Here is an 18709-nt window from a genome sequence, read left to right as displayed (position 1 = left end):
GGTACCTATTGAGTCTTTGAGGTTGTCGTCTTTATGAATGGACACAAACTAACTGATTGTGGATATAAGCTTTCATATATCTGGTCACATCAAGTATAGCTAGACAGGATCTCAGGTTTGACATTGGTAAAGGCAGATACTTCTGCCAACCTAATCCCACTTGATGATGGGTGCTCACTGCCAAGTAACCGTGGTTTAATAAAGCTTAAAAATATCAAGCAAGGTGACCTCTTAAAATCAAATGTTCTGTCTTTTGTCAATCCCTGGTCCCAATAAAGGACGCAGTAGATGAAGGGTCACCTAGAAAAATGTATACAGGTTATAAGAAGGACAGATGTTTTCAGTTCTTCTAGTAGTCACTGGACTCACCAGCTCTCCTATCCATGTAAACCACTGAGTTAAATTCTAAAGAGAAACAAATGCCTTTTTGTATTAATTATATTGGGAAATTGTCACGTACGGTTTGTCTCACTGAGAAGCTGACTCCGGAGATGGGATTGGTCCTCACACTTTAGACTCAAGGCTATTATTTCAAGATGTGTTCTCCAAGACTTTTCCAGGTTCAGGCTGGCCCCCTGACCCTGTGACAAGAAAAAGGAGAATAACAAAACAGCCTAAGAATGAAGGCACTGTGCAGTTGAGAACAGCTAAGGTGTAAACTAATTTCAAAAGAGGGTATTATTATTTATCTCATGGCATAAAATGTCTATGGTAAAAGTAGATAATGAGATTCTCTAATATTGAGAGAGAGTCACTAACACAGACTAATATAAATGTGTAGTAAGTACAAAAATAAATTTAACTACTTAATGAAAAACAACAGGATAGATATTTAAAAAAAAAAAAAAAAGAGGAAAATTCACAGTTGATGGGGAGGAGAGGATCTGCCTAAAATTCCTCAGTCAGTAACTAAAGCATCACATTTTTACTGAACTGATTATGCTGGAGGTTGTTAACGGCAATTTGATAATGTTTAACTATGTGCCAGGTGCTTCTTTCTACCTAAATCAAGGCTTTAGTAGACCACTCTCTAAACTACATAAGATAAAAAAGATTTTTAACTGTCTTGTGTTTTCTATAAGGTTTACCTTGGAACTTATGAAGCACAGTGTGTACATGGGTAATATTAACTTATTACATTATCTTATGTGTGTAATTTAGATTCCATGTTTTTTAATAAGTTGATGCTGCACATTATTCTCTTCTGAGTCAAACAACTACCATCTTCATGACTGCAACTGTGCCCACTAACAAAAGATCATCATAATTGGACTTGTTGACTATCATATTCTTTTGTATGTAATTTTGCCTAATCACACATAGTATCCTGTATTTGGAGAGAACTAAAGTATCTAATCTAGGAAATGCTAGGAAGAGAAGGTTTGATCCATGCTGGATAAAGGCTTTCCAGTGTAAATACTCTCAGGTCACCCATACACATCAGGAAACCCTCAGTCATCTCTGTAAGTAAGCTCAGTAAATTCATTGGTTCCCCAGGAAAACTTCAATGTAATCAAAAATTGGTTTGACACTAGAACCTTAGAAGGGGATAAACATTATTTAGTAACCCCAGGAAAAGAACTCTCACAACAGATGGAAAATTTATTTGTTAATGTTATTGTGCCTCATGGTTATTAAGAAAGAAAATGGAAAGTTAAAAGATGTTAGAAGGATATAAGAAGGATTTATGTATAAAAATTATGATGGCTGGATATTTCCAGAATTGAGAGTAAAAAATGAGAAAGCCTAAGCAAGTGATGAAGGGCTATGTAGGTTTGTTATGGTTTATCAAGGATGAGACAAAGATAGTTTATAGATAATCTTAAAATTTCTAAGGTCATAGCTTAGTCAATTAGTTTAAAGATGTCTAGTAAAGATTTATTTAAGAATGTTGCCTAAGCTTTATTTACATAGCACATAGTAATTAAAAGTACCAGGTTGGTATAACTAACCTTGTTGGGTGTTTAACAGCTATGCTTTGAGGCCTATAATAATCTGGTCAGAGGGATATAAAGGGACAATTTTTTATTCCTTGCCCTCAAAGGTTGATCAGACATATTTTGAGGCCTATACTAATTTGATCAGAGGAACTCAAAAGACAGTTTTTGCTCCTTGCCCTCCATGGTTGACTAAGTTCCAGGGGACTATGGAACATCTCTCAAAATGTCCCATAACTGTGGTGAGTCACCTGTTTTTTTGTTCAGGGAGGCCATGGAGACCTACCAGATGGACTTGAACCAGTGTCCAGTCTACAAAGAGGAAACATTTCCTTAATGCTTCCAAGTGAAGCCAGCCACCACGCCAACAATGGTCGAGCAGGACCTTTGACTTATCTTCACATGGATGGAACTGGTAAAAGAAAGCCCACATGAACCCTGAGGACCAGATCCTCAAATGACGGAACAGATCCTCAAATGACCTTCAGAGTAAAAATAAATTGGTTTATTTGGGACAACTGTAGGGTTTAAACACCCCAAAGGAACGTATAACCAAATATTAAAGTCATCAGTATATTTCTTTAAGAGTTCAAGGGATTACACATCCCAGACATTAGACTTACATTTTTATAAGATGTAATTTAGACAATATCTCACATTGATGATTTTGTTCCTAATAAGGCAATGCTACTCATATGTAAGACTTCAATTCTTGGTCTGCAATACTGTAGTGCCCACCTGCAGCTGAGGGAGACAACCCACTGTTGTTCTAAAATGATGATTAAATTTGCTTTCTCTCCCTATCTAGAGGCCATTTAAGAGCACCAGTCAAGGACCTTCTTTTCTCCCTATAGTTAAGAGTTATGCAATTTGGGAGTCTTTTAGACAGACCCACTGAAAAGGATATCCCAATTGCCTCACCCTGCATCCCTGTTCAGCATGGAAAAAGCCAAAGTGGTCTGCATCCTGATTCCCTATCGGCAATGGCGTAAACCTCTTCAGAGGGTGGTGTGATAAGAATAGGCAGTAGAAATTGCCTAGGCAGTTAGGGTAAAAAGACCTCAAAGAAAAATAGCCAGTTTCTTTTTTGGCTAAAAGTCAAATTGTCCTTGGGCCTTTTAGCAACATACTCTGTTCCAAAGGCCAAAAATGTTAAAAGTATTTGGGAGCTCTTATCCCTAAAAGATTTTAGGGTTATCTCTTCAGAGGGGGGACTATTAGAGTATCAATAAGCCCCATAAATTGAACTGGTCCAGACTATAAAAATGTCTAGTCTATCTGTTCGAGGACTACTTTTCCAGTCGTACTAGTCAATTACCTGGTGATAGAACCACTCACAGGAAGGCAGGCTCACCTTAAGTCATGTAGCCAGGGGTCTGGAGCACACACTGATCTCAACTCAGCATCTCGCCAAAATAGGCAAGCCCTGGACCTACTTATGCCAGAAAAAGGAGGAACCTGTATTTTCTGGGGCGAAGAATGTTGTTACTATGTCAACCAATTGGGTAAAGTGCCTCCAGCAGCTAGCCAAAGATCTTTCACTTAAAAATTCACAATATCAACAATCACCCCAATGGGATACCTTCACTGGATTGTTACCATAGCTTCTACCCTTACAGGGGCTTCTGCTTTCTATTACCTTGGTGTTAACCATTGCTCCTTGCCACTTCAGATATTTTCAGTGGCAAATCCAACAACTAACTCATACTAATTTTAATCAACTGTTACTTTCCTTCTCTCCACATGTATACGAACACCTGTCAACTATCAAGAACCCTGTTCAGATGCACGAGGTGGAAACCTCTGCTGTCTGACTGATCCATAATCCAGCCTCCCCCACATTGACCATGTTCATCAGGAAGTAGCAAGAAAAAGGTGCCCCCTATCCTATAAGGCTATTCCAAAAGGCTGGAATGTTAGAGTTGAGATCTACAGCAACCCCCTCCCCAATGCAACAGGGCATCATGGTTTTGAAGGCCCTCTTGCTGTTCTCTCATGATAAGCCCTGGCCTCTCTCCCTCCACCTAACTTGTTTTAAAATATTTTCATGCCTTCTGCATTCCCCAAACTCTCTATAAAAACATCCAGCCAACAGCTGTAAACTGACAGCTCCTCCATCCTGAACTGGGGACTGTCCTGTGTGTTTTCTTTGCCAATAAAGTCTATCCTGCCTAAGTTCTTGTCTGTGACCTGGTGCTTTCTCCCATTTGGACTCGATTTACCAATCAGTACTGACCTCAATGTTTCATCTTTCCTTCTCAGCTTTCATAGTATTGGAAGGTGCTGTGCATGCTGCTGGATGGAAAAAGTAATCATCAGCCTTGCCCAGCTGTGAATTCTGTGAGCCACATAATGCGTGGCCTGTCGAGATATACCCACTAGTGCAATAGTGACATGAATATTAAAGGAATAGACAACTGTCTTCTCATTACTTTAAGAGCTACCTCTCAAGATGGATCCCATATCTGGCACTGTTATCATGGCCAAGAACATGTCACGAGACAAGTCACAGGTCATAGGGGAGAACTACTGCTGTTATCCTGCTAAATGTACATAGTATTATACTAACTCCAATTGACTTATTATTGTACTGATTAATACATCTCTCAACTCTCATCAGAGAAGCTTCTTCTTGCAGCAGGTGACAACACAGTGGCCCACAACTGGTCAATGTACTGAAAATAAGATAATGTCCAATGTCAGGCCCTAAATGTAACAGTTATATCATACCCTCCCTCCAAGGCTCAGAGATCATTGAAGAAGAGGGAAAGGAAGGCCTGTAAGAGTCAGAGGTGGTAGATGGCTACAAGGAAACCATGTTTTCCAGACACAACAGGTCAGTTACACATATGAACCTATAGCACTTGTGAGAGCATGCACAAGACCTGCACAACCCAAAACCAGATAAAAACCCAGCACAGAGGGGGAAGGTGGCCAAGAAGCCCCAGCTCTAGTTGAGGAGCTTTTGACAACTGATAGCTGTTGAGAGAGGGAGAGTCAGTTTTCTTTAAAGGTGTGATAAATGGACTCACACCCAATAGCATTTGAGGAACACAAATTAGACTCAATAGGAGTTAAAATAAGTAGAGGACATGAAATGAGGAGGTATAGGAACCTGGGAGTAGGTCTGAGAAGAGATTGGCGAGGCAATCTGAACATGATCAAAATGCATTGTATGGAATTTGCAAAGAATCAATATAAACATTATTTTTAAAAAGGAAAACATTCTTGTAAGCTACAGACAATTGGGTTTTTTTAATTTAACTTTTGGCACAGATATTTTCATTCCAATTCATATACTTTTCAACATAAATTGGATCATACTTTTTTTTGCTATGCAGACTAGGATGGCCCTAATCACAGAGATCTACCTGCTTCTACCTCCTGAGAACAGGGATTAAAGATACGTGCCACTGTGTCTGGCTTGTGCCTTCTTTTTTCTCTTAACAATGTGTTCTCCCTATTTTTCATGAAGGAACATATAGAGTGGCATATTTTTTCCTTGCTACAAATTACCATATCATTACAATTCAAGAGGTAACCAATCTTTGGCTATTACAAATGATTTGGTGTTAAGCCTTTCACACCTTTGTCAGTACCTTGTGATGGTTAATACTGATTGTCAACAGGATCTAGAATCACTGAAGAAGCAAGTCTCTGGGCATGCTTTGAGGGGTTATCTAAGATTCATTGAGGTTAGAGGACCCACCCTAAATGCAGACTATACCATCCCATGGGTTGATATCCCAGACTGAACAAAAAGGAGAAAATGAGCATAAATACTGTTTTCTGATTCTTGATAGGGGATGCAATGTGACCAGTTCCTGCTGCCCTGCCTTCCATTGTGAATGTGTCCCTTCAATCTGTAAGCCAGAATAAACCCTTTCTTCTCTATTACTTCTCATCAACGATTTTGTCACAAGACAAGTAACGAACTAATACATGTATTTAAGCATTAGATTCCTGTAACTGGGATTTTACATAAAAAAGCATGTGTATAATGAGATACAATTGTAAATAAACATTTGAAAAGATGTGCATTGTCATATATCATTGGAGAATTACAAATGAAAATAGTGATGCCACTAAATATCCATTAGGGCAATGAAAAGCCCAAACACTGAAACATCAAATGCTAACCAGGACATGAAGCAGAAAGACCTCTCATTCATTGCTGATAGGAAGCAAACTGGTACAGCTGCTTTGCAAGACTGACAGTTTCTTATAAACATTATCACTTAAAGTGTTAGTATTTTCCTGTATGACCCAGCAATGATATTGCTTGGTATTTCACCCAAAAAAGTTTTATGAAAACTTATATTGACTAAAAACCCATGCACCCATGTTTATGGCACTTTTACTCATTATTGTCAAAATATGTATATATGTATCCATATATAGAATATCACTCACCAGTAAAGACAAATAACCTTAAATCAGGACATAGAAGATCCTTAAATGCATATCACTAGTGAAATAAGCTGTTCTGAAAAGGTTACAGCTGTGTATAACTATAATATAATGGCAGATAATGAAATCTGTCAGAGCCCATGGAACTATACAACACAAAAGTGAACTCTAGTGTAAACTGTGTGCATCAGTTAACAGTAGCATACCATTGTTGATTCTCCAAACACAACAAAGGAGCCACATCAGCGGGTTCACAGCACTGGAAACCACAGAGAGAGGTGTATCAGAACTCTATATTTACAACTCACTTTGGATGTAAATCAAAAATTTCTCTAAAACATGGTCTTTTTCTTTGCGAAAAGTCATGTGTGCTGGTTTTTGTTGGCACTGCGAAATCTCTATTAAAAATGTTTTAATTGGGCTGGAGAGTTGGCTCAGTGATTAACAGCACTGACTGCTCTTGCAGAGGACTGGGGTTCAATTCCCAGCACCCACAAGGCAACTAACAACTGTTCATAACTCCAGTTCCAGGAGGAATCCGATGTCCTCTTCTGACTTCCACGGGCATTGCACAACACGAATACACTTACATACATGCAGGCAATACATTTATGTACATAAAATAAAATAATAAATGAAATATTTTTAAATGTTTTAATTTACACTCAAAGGTCCAATTTTGTCCTCAATACAATATTCTGGACCTTTATCATCTTAGCCAGTCTAACGGCACACACATGAAGTAAAATCCATTCATTTGTTGTATTTCCTTTTCAAAAAATTTTAATTTTCAAAAGAAGCAATAATTATAAATTCTGGTCACAGCTTTAATTTTTTTAACTCTGCTACTAGAGAATAGCAAATATAATTGCTGTTGCTTTGAAGGAACAATTTAAAAAACCTTCTATTATACATCCCCATCCACTGCTTCCCAACGCTACAATCAGTAAATGATGGCCAAAAACTCCAAGAGGATTAAAGGATTAATAATACTTTTAGTAGAATTATAGACTATATTGAGAATTGCTTAAAGGTGGCAAATACTTTGTAATCATGAAGTTAATGAAGAAATTATGGAGGCAATGTCACTGTGTAAAAGTTCTGCTCCTCAAACCAAACAAAAATCTGACAAAAACAAAAAAGCAAATCACTGCCCAAATATGAGCCAAAGAACTGCCCAGCTTGTGGCTTTGTGGGCTCTGCAGCATGCAGCTCCTACTTTCTTATTAAACTCACAGCATTTAAGCAATTCAATATACAGTGTCAGAAAAACTTCTAATCCCCTACAGAAAGAAAGATTCACAATCCAAAATAGAGATTTAAGAAGTACAACTGTTCCCCATAAAAATGGAGAGCATAGACCACTGAAAGTCAAATCATTAGAACAAAGACCCTGAGAGTTTTATAATAAGTATCTCAAATACACAAGTGGAAATAAAAGGACAAATTCAGAGTACAAAATAAAGAAATTAATCATTTAAAAATCGATAGTCAAAAATAAAGTTAGATATATTAAGCTTAAAAGATAATTTGAATTGATAAGAATGCAAAAGATACTTTAATGAAAAAAATATACCTAATGAAAAAAGTTAGTGAATTCTAAAAATACTAGAAGTTGTCCTGATCAAGGGGTAAATATAAATAAAGCACTGCTACAAGAAGATGAACAAATATGAAAAATGGAATTATCAGTGATGATATTAAGACAATAGAAGTTACAAACAGAAATTTCAGAAGCCAAAAAAAATAATGGGGAGATATTTAGAAAAAAATCGTTATAATTTCTCTAGATTTAAGTTAATAACTACCTATTAAAAAACACATGGCATACCCTGTGGGCAAAAGAAAAAGAAAACGTAATAATGTCGTCATCAATACTTTTCCTATGTATAAATATAATTTAATGGATGGCATTACATATACAGTTTTGTGTCTTGTCATTTTGAACTCACGTACTGGTTGATGTTCTGCTGGAAGGCAGAGTAAACCATTTCAGTTAATAAAATACTGAAATGTTTTCATGGTGTTTGAAAATGATTGCTGTGCAGTCTTTCCATTTGCCCCTAGCAGATTTGTCTTGGCTCCAGTTCATGGACTTCCTCCTATTTGGGCAACTAGGGGCCTATGTCTGACAACATCACAGAGTTTTAGACTTACTTCATTATAATAACCAGCATGCAACCTGACAACTTAGATCTTTCCACACAAGTTGTGTTTATACTCATGTCATTCATTTTTTAAATTATTATAATGGCCATGTTCATGATTGATTTAATTCTCCATTGTTACTTAAGGGAGATTTTTTAAATATCTCTCTAAGGAACAATATCACTCTTTGGTTCACTGCTAGTTTCTGAAATTACTATTGCATCACAAAAGATTGGAAAACTGCTAAAAGGTTGCCTAATCTTTAGAGTACTTTTAAAAAACTCTATTTAGTTAACTAAAAATCTATAAAACATAAAAGCTCTCATGAAAAAAAAAAGTCTTGAAAGTATGTATCCTCAAGGTGACACAGTTCATGACAGTTATAAATAAAAGAATGTTTAACACTGTAATTTTGAAAAGAACTTTTTCATTATCTGTTATTTATCTGATAGGCAAAAGAATTATGTAGAATTGATGGGACAAGTATTGTCATCAGTAACTTAAGCAAAACCAATCAATGAAGCATCTATGCAGCTAAGACCAAAACAAACCTGATCCCATGCATTCTCTCCAGAGTTTTGAGTTCTGCAACACTAACACTGTATGTGCATCATGGTAAATGCTGATCCTTCTTTCTTTTTTGTTTTGTTTTGTTTTTTATATCAATTGCACACTTTTTAAATCAGCATACAAAATTAAACATCGCTATGACATTGTCAAAACCAAGTGTGTTTAAGCACATTCTCCTCCACATTCATCTTCCTAATACCCTGACCTCTCGGACCTCCCTTTGTGGTCTCCCCAAATTCACCTTTCTGTTGTCATGACACACCTGCCCTTTTGCCCTCTGCCCCTTCCTCAGCCTTCCTTTTTAACCTTCTCTCAAGCAGTTTTTTTTTAGGCTTTTTTTTAGTCACACACCCATTTATAAACATAAATTAGGTAGACAGATAGATGAATAGATGATAGATAGATGATAGATAGATGATAGACAGACAGACAGACAGATAGATAGACAGAAAGATAGATAGATAGATGATAGATTAGATAGATAGATAGATAGATAGATAGATAGATAGATAGATAAGATGATAGATAGATGATAGACAGACAGACAGACAGATAGATAGACAGAAAGATAGATAGATAGATGATAGATTAGATAGATAGATAGATAGATAGATAGATAGATAGATAGATAGATAGATAGATGATAGACAGATGATACATAAGACGTTTGGTTCATCATATGTGAGAAAACATATTTTTTTCTTTTCTGAGTTCGTGTCACCTTGCTTAATATTTCACTTTCCAAATCCATCAATTCTCCTGAAATTTTAATTACTTCATTTTTCTTTACAGCTAAACAAAATCCCATTTGTATATGTGCTACATTTTCATTATCCATTAATCTGTTGATGGACACATCTAGGCTAATTTCAGTTCCTTGCTATTGTGACCAAGGCAGCAATAAACATGGATGCTCAAGTATCTCTATGGAAGGATGTGGAGTCCTCTGGGTATATACTTGGGATGATACAGCTGAATACTGACCCTTTTCAGCTGAATGTTACTGAAGACTTATTCTCATTCTTATGCTTAATTTGGACATAGAAACATCCACTAAACCTGGAGAGTTGGTTCAGTGCATTAGGGTGCTTTCTGTGCAAGCATGGGGACCAGAGTTCAGATCCCAGCACCACAATAAAAGCTGGGTGTGGCCACCAGCACTTATAACCACAATGCAATGGACTCAAGAAACAGGAGAATGACTGGCCACCAGCCTAGATTCAAGCTCAATGAGAGACCCTGTCTCAAGGAATAAGGTAGAAAGTGATAGAACAGAAACCTGGCATTCTTCTCTGGCCTTTGAGCACCTACATGCACTCACAAACACTCTCTCTCTCTCTCTCTCTCTCTCTCTCTCTCTCTCTCTCTCTCACACATACACAGACACTTTTTTTAACACACACACACACACACACACACACACACACACACACGTGCATATACCACACACACAGGAAACAGCCACTAGGAGCCACTAGTGAGAGCTAGCACTGATTTTATGGCCATATTACCCCCGAAGGCAAGTGGTTTTGATTCCTTGTGCATAAACACACTGTAATTGTTAATGATCTTAGAAAAAAAAATGTCAGGTTATTTTCATTTCTAGTAAGAGTCATTATACCACTTCTACTTGGCTTATAGAAAATAAACAGAAACTGAAGTGCTCTATAAAACATATGCTAAACTGTCCTAATGATCCTAGTATGGAATACAGCGTGTGTATGTGTATATGTGTGTGTAATATGTATGGATACATGGATATAGCCTCCAGTTTGTTGTTCTCACTTTAAGTGGGACTTTCATTTGGCTTCCTCATTCCATTCTGGATAACTTACAAACCTTGACATCCTTTCATATTAAAGCCTATCTTTCAGCATTGCAAATATTTTTAAAACATGATATTTTTAATTTGACAGTTCTACCATGACAACAGATTTGTCTCCATCCAATTCTGTAGTGTCAGTTTGGCTTCAAACACATCACCTCATGGATTGCCAGCATGAAGCATCCCTATTATTTTAGAATTCAATCTGCTGAAGACTCAGAGATCACTGTGGTGTGTCTGTAATTCATGTTTATTTTTAGTTATATGACTTTCATTAGAAATCACAATCTATCTTAACCCAGTTTAGACTCTTTCTCTGTCAGAAATGTTCTTTACAGGAGAGTTTCAATGAGCATGTTTTGAAAATAATTGAAGGAATATTCCTGGGGAGGTACAATAGCAGCAGAATTTGTTCATCTCTTTCTCTTTTGTAAAAATTAAAAGTCCTTGTAATTGTTTGATTCATGTCAAGAAACAATAGCAAATAAGAGGTTCTTTAAAGACAGGGATTACGGATCTGATAGATAAACAGCCTTGTGAAACAAGATTTAAAAAAATATCTGAGAAAGAAAAGCTTTGCAGAGGAAGAGATCTAGCACTCATTAAGCCCCTGCCAGGTCCCAAGCACTTGGTACAATCCTAAGAATTACGTATTACTGCTATCCCCCTTTGTCATGTGGGGTTTTTCCTGGGAAGACTACACACACACACACACACACACACACACACACACACACACACGAAATAGGGAGGGAACCCATGACAGGCCAAAGTTAACAATTCTACCAAAGTCCAACTTGGTAATCTAATGAGTTTGGGTGAGGAGTAGCTTACAGAGGGGCACGGATGAAAGATTTCTTACACCAGCAGAAATAAGTTGATGTGGCCACGTCACCAAAAAGCCCACTTCAACGTGAGAGATAATTTTATGTACCCTCCGAATGGCTTGCAGGCAGCTCCACAGGTCTGAGTACCACCTCAGCAATTCAGCTGATCAGCCCCCTGGCAGTGCCTTGCTCCTTTCATCCCCTAGGGTGGGGCCGCTGTGAATCTCTTAAGTTTCAGCTTTCCCAAACATGTGAAGTTTCTTTACTTCCTGAGTCTCATGAGCCTGGCCTCTCCTTCAGTTCCAAGGAAATTGCTATACACCACCATTTTAGAGCTTATTAAACAGAGCAAGTAGATAGCCAATGAAGGACGGGTGACACCGAGTTTCACTGTTGCCCAAACCAATGATTCCTCCAGCCTTGTGTATATATAGCGTATGTCCTGAGCGAAGGTGTCTTCCAGCTCTTGGTGATAGAGTATATTAATGTTACAAAGTCCTCACATCCTACTGTGTTTATACCCTTCACCATGCAATTTCATAAGGCCCTCTGCTATGTAAAGAGAATCACCTTTCATCTCAACTCTATTCTTGGCCATATCACTTGCTTTGGCCAATGAGATTTTTTTCTGCCTGAATTCTTTCTTGTGTGTATCCATACAAAAAAGATTTATCCATATTCTTGTATGCATAATATGTCACAGTAATATCCTTTTCACTGTTAAGTAGTATTCTAGTCTATAGACATATCTCATGCTATGTATTTGCCAGTTGATGGATAGGATATTTGGCTGTTTCTAGTTCGTGGGGTTTTTTTGTTTGTTTGTTTTTTTGTTTTTTTGTTTTTGCAGATTTAAATTTTTCATCATGGACAAGTACCGTATTTGTATCATTTCCACCTCTCCCTGTCCCCACTCCAACTCCTCCCACTCTCTCTCAAATTCATGACTTCTTTAATCATTAGTGTTACATATATTAACATTTGGGAAGAAGGAACCCAGATGTGGAATCACCCATCAGATTGGCCTGCGGCATGTGTGAGGCATTCTCTTGATTATTGAGTGATATGGGAGGACCCAGCTCACTATGAGTGGTACCACCCCTGGCCAGGTGGTCCTGGGTTACAGAAGGCAGAGTCAGAGGAGCAAGCCAGAAAGCAGCATTTGTATGTGGTCTGCTTCAATTCCTGCCCCCCAGGTTTCTGCCCTGAGCTCCTGCCCTGGCTCCCCACCATGATGAATTACAAACTATAAAATGAAATAAACCCTTTCTTCCCCAAGTTGCTTTTTCATGGTGTTTACCACAGCAATAGAAAATCATACTATGGGGGGTTGGAGAGGTGGCTCAGCGGTTAAGAGCACTGGCTGCTCTTGTAGAGGACCTGGGTTCAAGTTCCAGCACCCACATGGTGGTTAACAGCCATCCATAACTCCCAGTTCCAGGGGATCTGACCCCTCTTCTGACCTCCACAGTCATTGCACAACACAGGTGCACCTACCGACAGGCAGGCAATACATCATACACATTAAAAAAGAATAATAAATAAATAAAAAGAAAAACAAACTAGTACAATGTATTTAGGGCTGACCACTTAGGATTGGGTAACCTATCAGGGGGCTTGCCTCTGAAGAAAATTGATTCTCCCTCTCTCAGCAGCCATTGACTGCCTGTAGCTCTTCAACTTGGGGTGGGGCCTTGTGAAATTTCCACCATGTGTGTTGGCACATAGACCAGTGTTGTCATTATACGGGTGTTGGTTAGGCAACCATATTGTTGCGCTCTTATGGGTACAGCTTCCCTGTTATATCTAGAAGACACTGTCTCACAGCCGGCATCCTGGTCCTCTAACTCTTATAATCTTTCCACCCACTTCTTTTGCAAGGCTGCCTTTTAGCACTGCATGTTTTTAGCAGCTTTGTTAAAGTCAAGGTGGCTGTAGCTGTATGAATTTGTTTCTGGGTCTTCTGCTGTATTCTCTTAATCTACATTTCTGGTTTTCTACCAGTTTTGTGCTACAGCTCTGTGATATAATTTAAAATCTGATATTATAATACTTCCAGCATTGCTTCTTCTACAAAGGTGTGCTTGACCTATTAGGGCATTTGGTGCTTCCACAGGAATTTTAAGATGTTTTCCTAGTTCTGTGAAGACTGCCATTGGGATTCGGATGGAGATTGCACTGAATCTGTAGATACCCATCTTCAAAGTATCAGTTCTGCTTCCCATGAGCACAGGAGGTCTGTCCATCTTCTAGTGTTTTCGGTGTCTTTCTTTGGTGTCAAAGGATTTTAAAATATTTCTGTTTGTTTGTTTGTTTGTTTGTTTGTTTTTAGCAGTTCGGAGTGTTTACTGAGCGTCTCCTATGCAGGTGCACAGTCCTTTGGAGGGACGGGACTGTGCGATCCCTGAGGGGACACGGACATGGGGTGCAGGTGACACCTCAGGGCCCTTAGTGAGGAGTCAGTCCTAGGCCAGGCAGCTGTCGTCCTGCGGAATTCAGGCCCGGTTCTGGGTGGATGATGGGGATGCCTGGGACCCGGGCCTGGGTGGGCAACGCCCTCTGCTGGCACTCCCAGCCTTCTGCCACTCCAATGTCTGCTCCACCTTCTTCTTGAAGAGCCGGTTCTTTTGCTTAATCTTGGCCAGCTCTGCCTTGTGCTTGGCCTCCAGGTCCTTGCCCTCTAGAATCAGCTGTTTCGGCTTGTTAATCTTCTCATCAAAGTGGGCGGCCTCCAGTTTTATCTTGCACTCCCATGGCACCAAGTTGATCTGAGTCAGTATCCGCAGGACCTCAGCTTCCTCCATCGACAACTCCTCCAGCTGCTTCTTGATCTTCATGCACCGGGTGGATGTCATACTGTGTCACCAGCGTGATGATCTGTCCCTGCTGGCCGGCACGGGCTGTGCGACCTATGCTATAGATGTAGATCTTTAGGAGGCCAGGAGTGTGTGGTTGATGGCCACCTGCACCATGAGGCTGTCTAGGCTCCTCGAAGCCACATCGGTGGCGATGAGAATCAGGTAGATGCTGGACTTGAACTTAGCCAGAGCTGCAAAGGGCTCTTTCTGCTTCATCACGGAGTGCAGCGCCTCGGTTGGAAAGTCGAACTTTGGAAGCATCAACAAAGGATCTGGCAAGTCTTGCAAGTGTTGGTAAAGATGATGATGGACCAGTCCTCGTGCTGGACCAGGTGCACCAGGTAGGCATCCTTCACCTTCTCCGGCACCAGCAAGTAATGCTGGTCTAAGCTGCGCACCTGGCCCTGTGCCGCCCAGTGGAAGGGCTGGTTGGTGGCCAGGCCCTGCAACTCCTCCAGCGTGAACAAAGGATCTGGCAAGTCTTGCAAGTGTTGGTAAAGATGATGATGGACCAGTCCTCGTGCTGGACCAGGTGCACCAGGTAGGCATCCTTCACCTTCTCCGGCACCAGCAAGTAATGCTGGTCTAAGCTGCGCACCTGGCCCTGTGCCACCCAGTGGAAGGGCTGGTTGGTGGCCAGGCCCTGCAACTCCTCCGGCGTTTCAGTGAGCGCAGCGCTGAACAGCAGCGTCTGCCTGCCCTTGGGCACCGCAGCCAAGATGGTCTCTAGGTCCGCGGTAAAGTCGGTGTAGCCCTGCTCCCGCAGCCTGTCTGCCTCATCTATCACTAGAAAGCGGATCTTCACGTTGAAGGTGTTGGAGTTGCGCAGGTGGTCGGCCAGGCTCCCTGGGTGTGGAGATCACCATACGTGGTTTCCAAGACAGCTCCAGTGCCTGTACCACCATGTCCATGCCAGCGACTATGATGCAGTCCTTCAGGCCCAATGACTTCCCCAGCACCCAGAACTGCTCTGTGATCTGGTAGGCCAGCTCCCTGGTGGGTGTCAGGACGAGACAGAAGATGTCATAGGGGTCCTAGGGGTCAGCTTTTGCAAGATGGGGAGCACAAAGGCCACAGTCTTATCACTGTCCGGTTTTGCACAGCCTAGGCAGCCACGACGCTCCAGGATGGCGGGGATGCAGCAGAGCTGTACAGGCGTGGGCTGCTTCAACCCCAGCTGCCGAGGATGAAAGCCCGAGCTCTGTGAATCCCGACATCCTCACCACCTGAGTTGGGTGTGGAGTGCCAGGCTTTTAAAATATTTTTATTTATTGTCAATTTCATACATGTATACAGTGTATTTTAATCATATTTATGCCCCCATTACTCTCTTTTATAACTTCCTACTGGCTCAGAACCCCTTCTTCCCACCAACTCCCCCTCTTAATTTAATGTCCTTTTTTAAGTACATAGTGTCATTATTCTTATAACTTAGAAATCAAGGCAACTTTGACTTAAAAATCACACACAACAAAGTCACCTTGTACAATCTCACCTATTCCACCTTAATCAAGGATAATGTATTAAAACTTCTTAGCCCTTAACAAATCCAACCATTCTATGAAAATAATCATTTTCAATATTATCATTGACTCTTTGAGAATGTATTTTGGTCATATTCAGACCCCTTCCTCACCACTTCCCACCTTACCACTACCCCCCAACTTCATGTCCTCTGTTATTATTTTTCAAAGGTCTAGCTAATCTAGACCTTTAATCCCCAAATACTGTAGGGTAGGAGTCCATCTACTGGAGCCTGGTCAGGCCTTTCTAAAATACATATAATCAAAAAAAAAAAATCTTGTTCCTCCATTATTTGGGAAATCCTCATATTTCCTGGTCTGAAGCAGTTTTTTTAACTAAAAAATGTTTTGCTATTACGTAGATGAGATGCATATGTATGTAATGTGTCTAGTTGTATACCTTTTAGAGATAAAGTCACCTAGAGTTATCCTACTTTCCTTAATGAGCCAAAAATGCCCAATTTTGCTTGCACAGCAAAAGTTAAGGGGGGGGGTGTACTTCTGTATGGCTGTGATATTTTAGCTGGATTATTTGTATGTTTAATACATTTTTAATGTACAGTCTTTTAAAGTGCAAAAGTTGGGGCTGGAAAAATAGCTGGATGGTTAAGAACACTGGCTGCTCTTGCAAAGGACCTGGGTTCAAATCCCAGTACCCACATGATGGCTAACAACTGTCTATAATCCCAGTTCCAGGGTATCCAACACCCTCTTCTGACTTCCACAGCATTGCATGCATGGATGCACTTGTATACATGCAGACAAAACACTCATATACATAAAATAAAAATAATAAATTTTTAAAATAAATAAATAAAAACTTAGGAAAAGACTTTACCAAAAACTGCTGTCTTCTGCACTAAAATTTTTAGTAGTGTGATGCTTTTCAAGCTTATGTTTGTGTGCTTCTAATTATATCATGGCTGTCATTTGAGCAAAGATACTCAGCTTTGCCCACACACTGTGCACTCTAAGCACTGCAAATCTGATAATTAGAAGGACTGGACATTAGTCTTCTAGAGAGTGTCTGTGTAAAGAAGGATGAATTTGAATGAGAATTTGTTGTGGTTTGAATATGAAATATCCTTAAGTCCATGTGTTTGAATACTTGATCCCCAGTTTGCACACTGTTTGTGAAGGTTACATAGCCTTTAGGAAGTGGACCCTTACTAGAGAAAATGTGACACTGGGTACAGGCTTTAAGGTTTTATAGCCTGGCCCACTTGCTGATCTTTCTCTTCCTGAGTGTGGGTGAAATGTGATTAGCCAGCCTCCTGCTTCTGCCACCGTGCCTTCCCTGCCTGTTGTCATGTCTCCTTCATGATGGACTCTGTCCGTCTGGAACTGTGAGCTAAAACAAATCCTTTCTTCTCTAAGTTGCTTTCTATCAGGGTATTTTAATATGACAACAGAAAAGAAACTAATACAGAATTTATGTCATTTACTATTCAGGGATGGACAAAAGTACCCTAGTGTCAATAAGTTATGGAGTTGAAGTTTAATATATTTTAAATGATAATAACAGTCTAATTAACTTTGGTGTTAACCTGTAAAACTTTAGCCAAAATTTGTCAAAGGCCAGCCTCTCCTGGATAGAGCTCTCCTTTTACCCCTTCCCCATCTTAGGATAACACTAAAGTAGGCTAAAATTAAGTCATCTAAAATTCCATCCAAAAAGGCAAATGTTTCTTCTAAAGATTATTTCTGTGTTCCACTATGATAGAAATACATATTGCAGACCTAAAGTTTTCAAGTAGGAATGAAACTCAAATGTGCCACCAAGATGGTGGCAAATCTAACCTTGAACTGACCATGAGTCTTATTATACCTCAATTTGTGATAACATAGTAAAGGTCCTGCTAGAAGGGAGGATGCCACAAATGCAGGCACACCCTGAACCATGTGCAAAATGAAGAGTGCACACAGAAAAGTCTCCTTCCAATTCCTGAAAGAAGTGTGAATACTCAAAACCTATCCTGGACAAGGTGTATTTGAGCCCTTCTACCTAAAATGATGCACACAGATGTAAGACTGTTTTGCCTTTGGAGTAGCCTGCTGTACTTCAATAAACTTCTACCTCCACAGTCATTGCACAACACAGGTGCACCTACCGACAGGCAGGCAATATATCATACACATAAAAAAAGAATAATAAATAAATAAAAAGAAAAACAAACTAGGACAATGTATTTAGGGCTGACCACTTAGGATTGGGTAACCTATCAGGGGGCTTGCCTCTGAAGAAAATTGATTCTCCCTCTCTCAGCAGCCATTGACTGCCTGTAGCTCTTCAACTTGGGGTGGGGCCTTGTGAAATTTCCACCATGTGTGTTGGCACATAGACCAGTGTTGTCATTATACGGGTGTTGGTTAGGCAACCATATTGTTGCGCTCTTATGGGTACAGCTTCCCTGTCATATCTAGAAGACACTGTCTCACAGCCGGCATCCTGGTCCTCTAACTCTTATAATCTTTCCACCCACTTCTTTTGCAAGGCTGCCTTTTAGCACTGCATGTTTTTAGCAGCTTTGTTAAAGTCAAGGTGGCTGTAGCTGTATGAATTTGTTTCTGGGTCTTCTGCTGTATTCTCTTAATCTACATTTCTGGTTTT

The 18709-nt window shown here is 39.9% G+C and overlaps 1 pseudogene; it reads right to left on the bottom strand.

Annotated features, from left to right (window-relative positions):
* Positions 1 to 14212: 14212 nt before the first annotated feature.
* Positions 14213 to 15792, bottom strand: LOC103741374 (annotated as a pseudogene).
* Positions 15793 to 18709: the final 2917 nt, after the last annotated feature.

Source organism: Nannospalax galili, unplaced genomic scaffold (assembly GCF_000622305.1).
Source record: "Nannospalax galili isolate Female #2095 unplaced genomic scaffold, S.galili_v1.0 scaffold139, whole genome shotgun sequence".
Taxonomy (NCBI): Eukaryota; Metazoa; Chordata; class Mammalia; order Rodentia; family Spalacidae; genus Nannospalax; species Nannospalax galili.
This window is presented reverse-complemented; position numbering and strand designations above follow the sequence as displayed.